General features: G+C 43.0%; 1 long non-coding RNA gene across 1 annotated transcript; it reads left to right on the top strand.

The window, feature by feature from the left end:
• The first annotated feature begins 3,601 nt into the window (after positions 1 to 3,601).
• On the top strand, positions 3,602 to 5,043 carry LOC134299159 (uncharacterized). The gene is made up of 2 exons (XR_010006315.1): positions 3,602 to 4,014; positions 4,715 to 5,043. It is a non-coding gene; the product is annotated as an uncharacterized LOC134299159 (long non-coding RNA).
• Positions 5,044 to 6,861: the final 1,818 nt, after the last annotated feature.

Genomic DNA, 6,861 nt, shown 5'->3' on the forward strand with positions numbered 1-6,861 from the left:
GGGTGCTCTACTTCTTCTTTGTTGATCATATGCATGCTTTATTATGACCTTAGCAAATATGACAAGTGATTTCCAGTCTCTCCCAGAGCAGAAGCAGTGACACAAGTACAAGGAGACAGACCAGCAAGAGGAGAGAACCAACTTGACATGTATTTAAAAAGGTAAAGGTTTCCCCTGATGTTAAGTCCATTCATGTCTGACTCTGGGGGTTGGTGCTCATCTCCATTTCTAAGCCAAAGAGCTGGCGTTGTCCGTAGACACCTCCAAGGTCATGTGGCCGGCATGACTGCATGGAGCGCCGTTACCTTCCCGCTGGAGCAGTACCTATTGATCCACTCACATTGGCATGTTTTCGAACTGCTAGGTTGGCAGGAGCTGGAGCTAACAGCGGCCACTCACGCTGCTCCCGGGGTTTGAACCTGGGACCTTTCAGTCTCCAGTCAGTGCTTTAACGCACTTCGCCACTGGGGCTCTATTTAGGAATGTCCAAAACACAAATGCGCTGGATTAACCTGATCCATATATGCACATCCTCAGAAAACTTTGAATGAAGGAGAAAGTTGCTAAAATTTCTTATTACTACCTTTAAGGAAAAAATAGTGAAGAATTAACATTCTGAAGAACCCCGTGAGGACTTTGCCATACACATTCCAGAAGTGGATTGGGCATTAGAGGTATACAGCAAATCAAAAATCTGCTTCATTTGTATTTATGAAATTTGTGCAACCCCTGTTTTGATTCTAAAGTGTTTTTGAAAAATTTGTAAGAGATCGGTGCCAAATGTATTATAGAATTCCAAAAATTTCCTTAGTTTTTTGTTATGTTATTTATTTTTTTAAAAAAACTACAACAGCTAAGCTAATGATTGAGAAGGAGGCACCACAGGGCTTGGCGTTGCTCTTCTTTATCTGCTACCTCTGGTGGCCTAGGGGATAAAAGCCTTGTGACTTGAAGGTTGGGTTGCTGACCTGAAAGCTGCCAGGTTCGAATCCCACCCAGGGAGAGCGCAGATCAGCTCCCTCTTTCAGCTCCAGCTCAATGCGGGGACATGAGAGAAGCCTCCCACAAGGATGGTAAAACATCAAAACATCCGGGCGTCCCTGTGGCAACGTCCTTGCAGACGGCCAATTCTCTCACTCCAGAAGCAACTCTGGTTGCTCCTGACAGTACTAGCATGGGAAGTAATCAGTGGAGCCTCCTCCCCAGTCAGGCATGCAGCTTGCCCCAGGTCCAGCACAGGATAGGGTCTGCTTGAAGCCATTGCCAGAGCCTCCTCCTGTGCCAGGCACATGGCTTGCCAACATTGAGTGGGAAAGAGAGGAGCCCTGCCACTGCCACAAGGGCACAACGAAGGAGATAAAGGACATACAAACCAAATAACTTAAATGAAAACTCAGAGGTGACTATTTTGATCCATTTGTGTTCGACGGGAGCTGGCTCTGGGAGTTGTAAATCTGATTTTAAGTACAGATTTAGCAAAACACTAAATTTTACAACGCTCTGGGTTGTTGTATGTCTTTCGGGCTGTGTGGCCATGTTCCGGAAGTATTCTCTCCTGATGTTTCACCCACATCTATGGCAGGCATCCTCAGAGTTGTGAGGCATGGATAAACTAGGCAAGGAAAGGAAAAAATATATATCTGTGGAGAGTCCTTTGTCAGTTGGAAGCCAGCATTAATGTTTCAGTTAATCACCCTAATTAGCATTGGAAAGGTTTGTCTCTTGCCTTTGTTCAGTCATTAGCCGTCCTTGGGGCTGCTCTGCCCTCAGAGAGTTGGTTCCCATCTACTGTTTTGATTTTAGAGTTTTTTAATACTGGTAGCCAGATTTTGTTCATTTTCATGGTTTCCTCCTTTCTGTTGAAGTTGTGCACATAGAATCATAGAATCATAGAGTTGAAAGAGACCTCATGGGCCATCCAGTCCAACCCCCTGCAAGAAGCAGGAAATCGTATTCAAAGCACCCCTGACAGATGGCCATCCAGCCTCTGTTTAAAAGCTTCCAAAGAAGGAGCCTCCACCACAGTCTGGGGGAAAGAGTTCCACAGCCGAACAGCCCTCACAGTGAGGAAGTTCTTCCTGATGTTCAGGAGGAATCTCCTTTCCTGTAGTTTAAAGCCATTGTTCCGTGTCCTAGTCTGCAGGGCAGCAGAAAAAAAGCTTGCTCCCTCCTCCCTATGACTTCCCCTCACATATTTGTACATGGCTATCATGTCTCCTCTTAGCCTTCTCTTCTTCAGGCTAAACATGCCCAGTTCTTTAAGCCTCTCCTCATAGGGCTTGTTCTCCAGACCCTTCATCATTTTAGTCGCCCTCCTCTGGACGCTTTCCAGCTTGTCAACATCTCCCTTCAACTGCGGTGCCCAGAATTGGACACAGTATTCCAGGTGTGGTCTGACCAAGGCAGAATAGAGGGGGAGCATGACTTTCCTGGATCTGGATGCTATACCCCTATTGATGCAGGCCAGAATCCCATTGGCTTTCTTAGCAGCCGCATCACATTGCTGGCTCATGTTTAACTTGTTGTCCACATGCTTGTGGATTTCGATGGCTTCTCTGTGTAGTCTGACATGATAGTTGTTGGAGTGGTCCAGCATTTCTGTGTTCTCAGATAATATACTGTGTCCAGGCTGGTTCATCAAGTGCTCTGCTATGGCTGATTTCTCTGGTTGAATTAGTCTGCAGTGCCTTTCATGTTCTTGACTCCCACCCGAGGAGAGCGTGGATGAGCTCCCTCTATCAGCTCCAGCTCCATGCGGGGACACTAGAGAAGCCTCCCACAAGGATGGTAAAACATCAAAACATCCGGGCGTCACCTGGGCAACGTCCTTGCAGACGGCCAATTCTCTCAATCCAGAAGTAACTCCAGTTGCTCCTGAGACAAAAAAAAAAGTCTCTTACAATTTTTTGCACAGACCTATTGGTCATAGAAAACTTGGACATTGGATCCCTGCCTTTAGATCCCTGAAAAAACAGAAACCAACATCAATTAGCTGGTGTGGTTTTCCTCCCCTCAGTAAGAGATGTGCAACAGCCAGTCAAATTGCCTGAGAATATGACTTTCATCCTTCCCTCCCCACATTCTACAGGATGAAAACACGAGTCTAGGGTAAGTCGGTACTGAGGCTTAATCATGCACCCAAATAGACATGCATGTCAGTTGTAATTGCGATGGGAAGAGAACTACAATCTTGCAGTATAACCAACAGCCCTATTTGTGTTTTTATCTCATCAGTGTGTGTGTATATGTATTCATCTGCTCTGTAATTTACAAGAAAGAAAACACTTACATTGAAAATGAAGGCATGTTACAAAGGTCCAAAAATAACCAGCCATAGAATAAAATGCTCTAGCAATTTTCCACAAGTAATATTGAGCAATTCAGATACAGCAAATTCTATGGGCTTTCTTAGTCATGTCTTATACCCTTTGGAGAAGGGGCACATGGAGAATGCAAATCAATGATGCAGGGACACAAGTCTGTTGAAAATGCAATAATTGAAGAACAATCACAAGCAGCTGACATGAAAAGAGTCTGTAACATAACATGGCATTGTTTATATTTGTTTTTCCTCAGAGGGATGTGGTAGAAAGTGGGGAGGGGAAAGTATGAACTTATTTAAACAATAAGCACATGCTAAGCCAGCTGGTGCAGTCTGCAGGGACAGAATATATGGGTCAGCATATTCCATCATCAGCATTTTTCTATTCTGGTAAAGCACCTGCTTGAGTAAACAGACAACATGGGGCCCCAGTGCAGCAAAATTACATTATTAAAGAGACAGCTTCCCAAATTTGTGGCCTACTTAGATTTTTCTCTCTCTAGAAACAAGCTAAATCTTGTCAAAAGGAAGCCCTGTGCTTTATAAACATGCTTCAATCAGACACCGAATTCCTTTAACTGTTGCACACATAACAAATAGCATCAAAGATACTATAATTACATTAGATAGTGAACTTCTGTGGCATTTTGTTTACGTCATCTGAGACAATTTATTAGTGTAAAAAGGTAAAGGTTTTCCCCTGACGTTAAGTCCAGTCGTGACCGACTCTGGGGGTTGGTGCTCATCTCCATTTCTAAGTCGAAGAGCCGGCGTTGTCCGTAGACACCTCCAAGGTCATGTGGCCGGCATGACTGCATGGAGCACCGTTACCTTCCCGCCAGAGCAATAGCTATTGATCTACTCACATTTGCATGTTTTCAAATTTCTAGGTTGGCAGGAGCTGGGGCTAACAGCGGGCGCTCATTCCGCTCCTGGGATTTGAACCTGGGACCTTTTGGTCCGCAAGTTCAGCAGCTCAGTGCTTTAACACACTGTGTCATTTATTAATGACAGTCATATTATGTTATAGTATACTATATGTTATAGAATGGAGCTTCCGGTGGTGCAGGTGGTTAAACTGTTGAGCTGCTGAACTTGCTGACTGAAAGGTTGGTGGTTCAAATCCGGGGATTGGGTGAGCTCCCGCTGGTAGCCCCAGCTTCTGACAACTTAGCAGTATGGAAACATGCACATGTGAGTTGATCAATAGGTACCACTCCAATGGGAAGGTAACGGCACTCCATGCAGTTATGCCGGCCTCATGATCTTGGAGACATCTTCGGCTTAGAAATGGAGATGAGCACCAACCCCCAGAGTTGGACATGACTAGACTTAATGTAAGGGGAAAACCTTTACCTTTACTATGTTATAGAATACAATGTGCTTAAATAGATTTTCCTGTTACAGTTTTAGTTAAGACAAGAGAACTGCCTGATTGGTTAGTTAAGTTGAGAGAACACTTTTTCAAAGAACTACCCAATGAATTCCAGCTCTGAATGATTCTATATAGTCTCTCCCTCCTCCTCCCCCTTTTCCTCTTGGAATGATGAGAGGTGTTTGGCTGGGGGTGATGTCATTCATTTTTTGTCCTGGGTGTGTGTTTTTGATGCTTTTTAATATTCTAATTTCATGGTTTAAATGATGACACAAAGCATTCATTTAATGACATAATGTGTTCATTGTTTTTATTTTTTATATTTAAATGTTATGCATTTAAATGTTTTAATCAGCACTGTGTCATGTTTATTGTTAGCTGTCTTGAGCCTCTATATCAGGAGAAAGGAGGGATAAAACTAAAGTAAATAAACAAAAAAAAATTGAAAATCTTCCATGCCATGCTTTAGAGCAGTGGAAGAAGCTGAAATTCCATGGATAACATTTGTGTGTGTGTGTGTGTGTGTTTAAACTACAAGACACTGAGCCCTTCTGAGAATGGGGCAGGTCTGTTGTCAGGCCAATGTGCTCGTAACAGTCTGGTTGACCCTGTAATATGTACATATATGCATGTACATATTAGGCATGTGCGATCCATGAAAAAAATGCTTCAATACTCGCTTCAAAAGTAGGGGGTGCTGGCACTTCGTTTCTAAAGTCATTTCTGAATTTTGAAGCAAAAAAACTTTCTGAAGCTTTCCGAAGCTTCGTATGTACTTCGTTAATGGCAGATGCGCATGTGTGTAAAGGAAAACATTATCGTCAATGGGGAAAATTGAGGGGCCCCTTTCTCCCTCATTTTTTGAGCTATCCTAATGAAATTTGCTACAGTGGTAGAACAGGGTGATAGTTTGCTTTCCCTGCCCATTGGGTGGAGAGTTGTAGTTTGGGGTTTTGCCAGCACACTGGGATTGATTCCCCCTTTCCTCACTTAATGTTTCTTGCAAAAGCAGGAGAGGTTTTGCAAGGGAGATCCTGCAGAGGCAAAGCCCTGCAATTATCAGGCTCTCTCCCTTCCCTGTCTCTCTTCTGCAAGCCCCAGGTTTATCCTCCCTCCACTTTTGCAAGCCTGGGTTTAAGTGTGGGAAGACGAAGATCCAGGCTCTCTTCACTTCTGGAAGCCGATTGAAGCGCCCCATAGAAAGCAACCACTCCAAAACGGGATGGGGGATTTCTCACCTGAATAGCAAAAAGTTGGTTGAATTAAAACACTTTCCTATATATCCGAAAGGTTATCCGAAGGTATTTAGAGGCATGGGCACCAATGCTTCGAATTGGAAGGTTAATTCTGTAGCGCCATACCATCTTGGAAACCCCTTCGGATCTATTTTGAATAATGAATTAATTACGATAAACGACTTCTTCCGAAGATTTGCCCATCCCTAGTACGTATGTGTGTATTCTGGTGATCCAAGCATTTTCCAAGCTAGCCTATGCAGTTTTGTAGGGGAAATTGTGATGGCATTTATCATTAAGTTCAGAAGAGAAATGCAGAAAAATTTCAAGTGCAACAAGGCTCGTAGACAATGTGTAACAGACTAAGAAACTAACAATATAACGCCAATGAAACATAGCTGCTCAGAATGAGAAATATATGTGAAGCTCATCAGTTAGGCAATAGGTATGAAAAGATCCAACTATATAGTAGACATCATTCTCAGGTGTAAAAGAACCAACTATATAGGAGGCATCATTCTCAGGTGTTCAGGAGCTGGCAAGAGACCCCAGTGATATATTGCTACAACAAGACACATTTTGATTGGAAATGGGCTCAACAATTTATCCTATTCAGTCTGTTGTTTTCACCAGGGAGTTCAACTATTCAGTATATATAAATTTACACCTTTGGCTTTACATTATATATGCTGAGACGAACAAGTCCAGATGATTGTAAAAGATCCACTACTCCAGTTACAAGCTTTTATTAAACTGAAATCTCCTAATTATTAAAGGTCACCTTTGTCACTGAAGTCCTTTGATTGCCGAATCAGTATGCTTGCCACAAATAAAGTCAAGTGACTCAGCTTCCTTCACTTCAATGCAACTAATCATTAAAATCAATTTTCCTTAGAATATCAGGTTTCTAGAGAACTGAGTTAGTCTAG

The sequence above is a fragment of the Anolis carolinensis genome, chromosome 5 (genome assembly GCF_035594765.1).
Source record: "Anolis carolinensis isolate JA03-04 chromosome 5, rAnoCar3.1.pri, whole genome shotgun sequence".
NCBI lineage: Eukaryota > Metazoa > Chordata > Lepidosauria > Squamata > Dactyloidae > Anolis > Anolis carolinensis.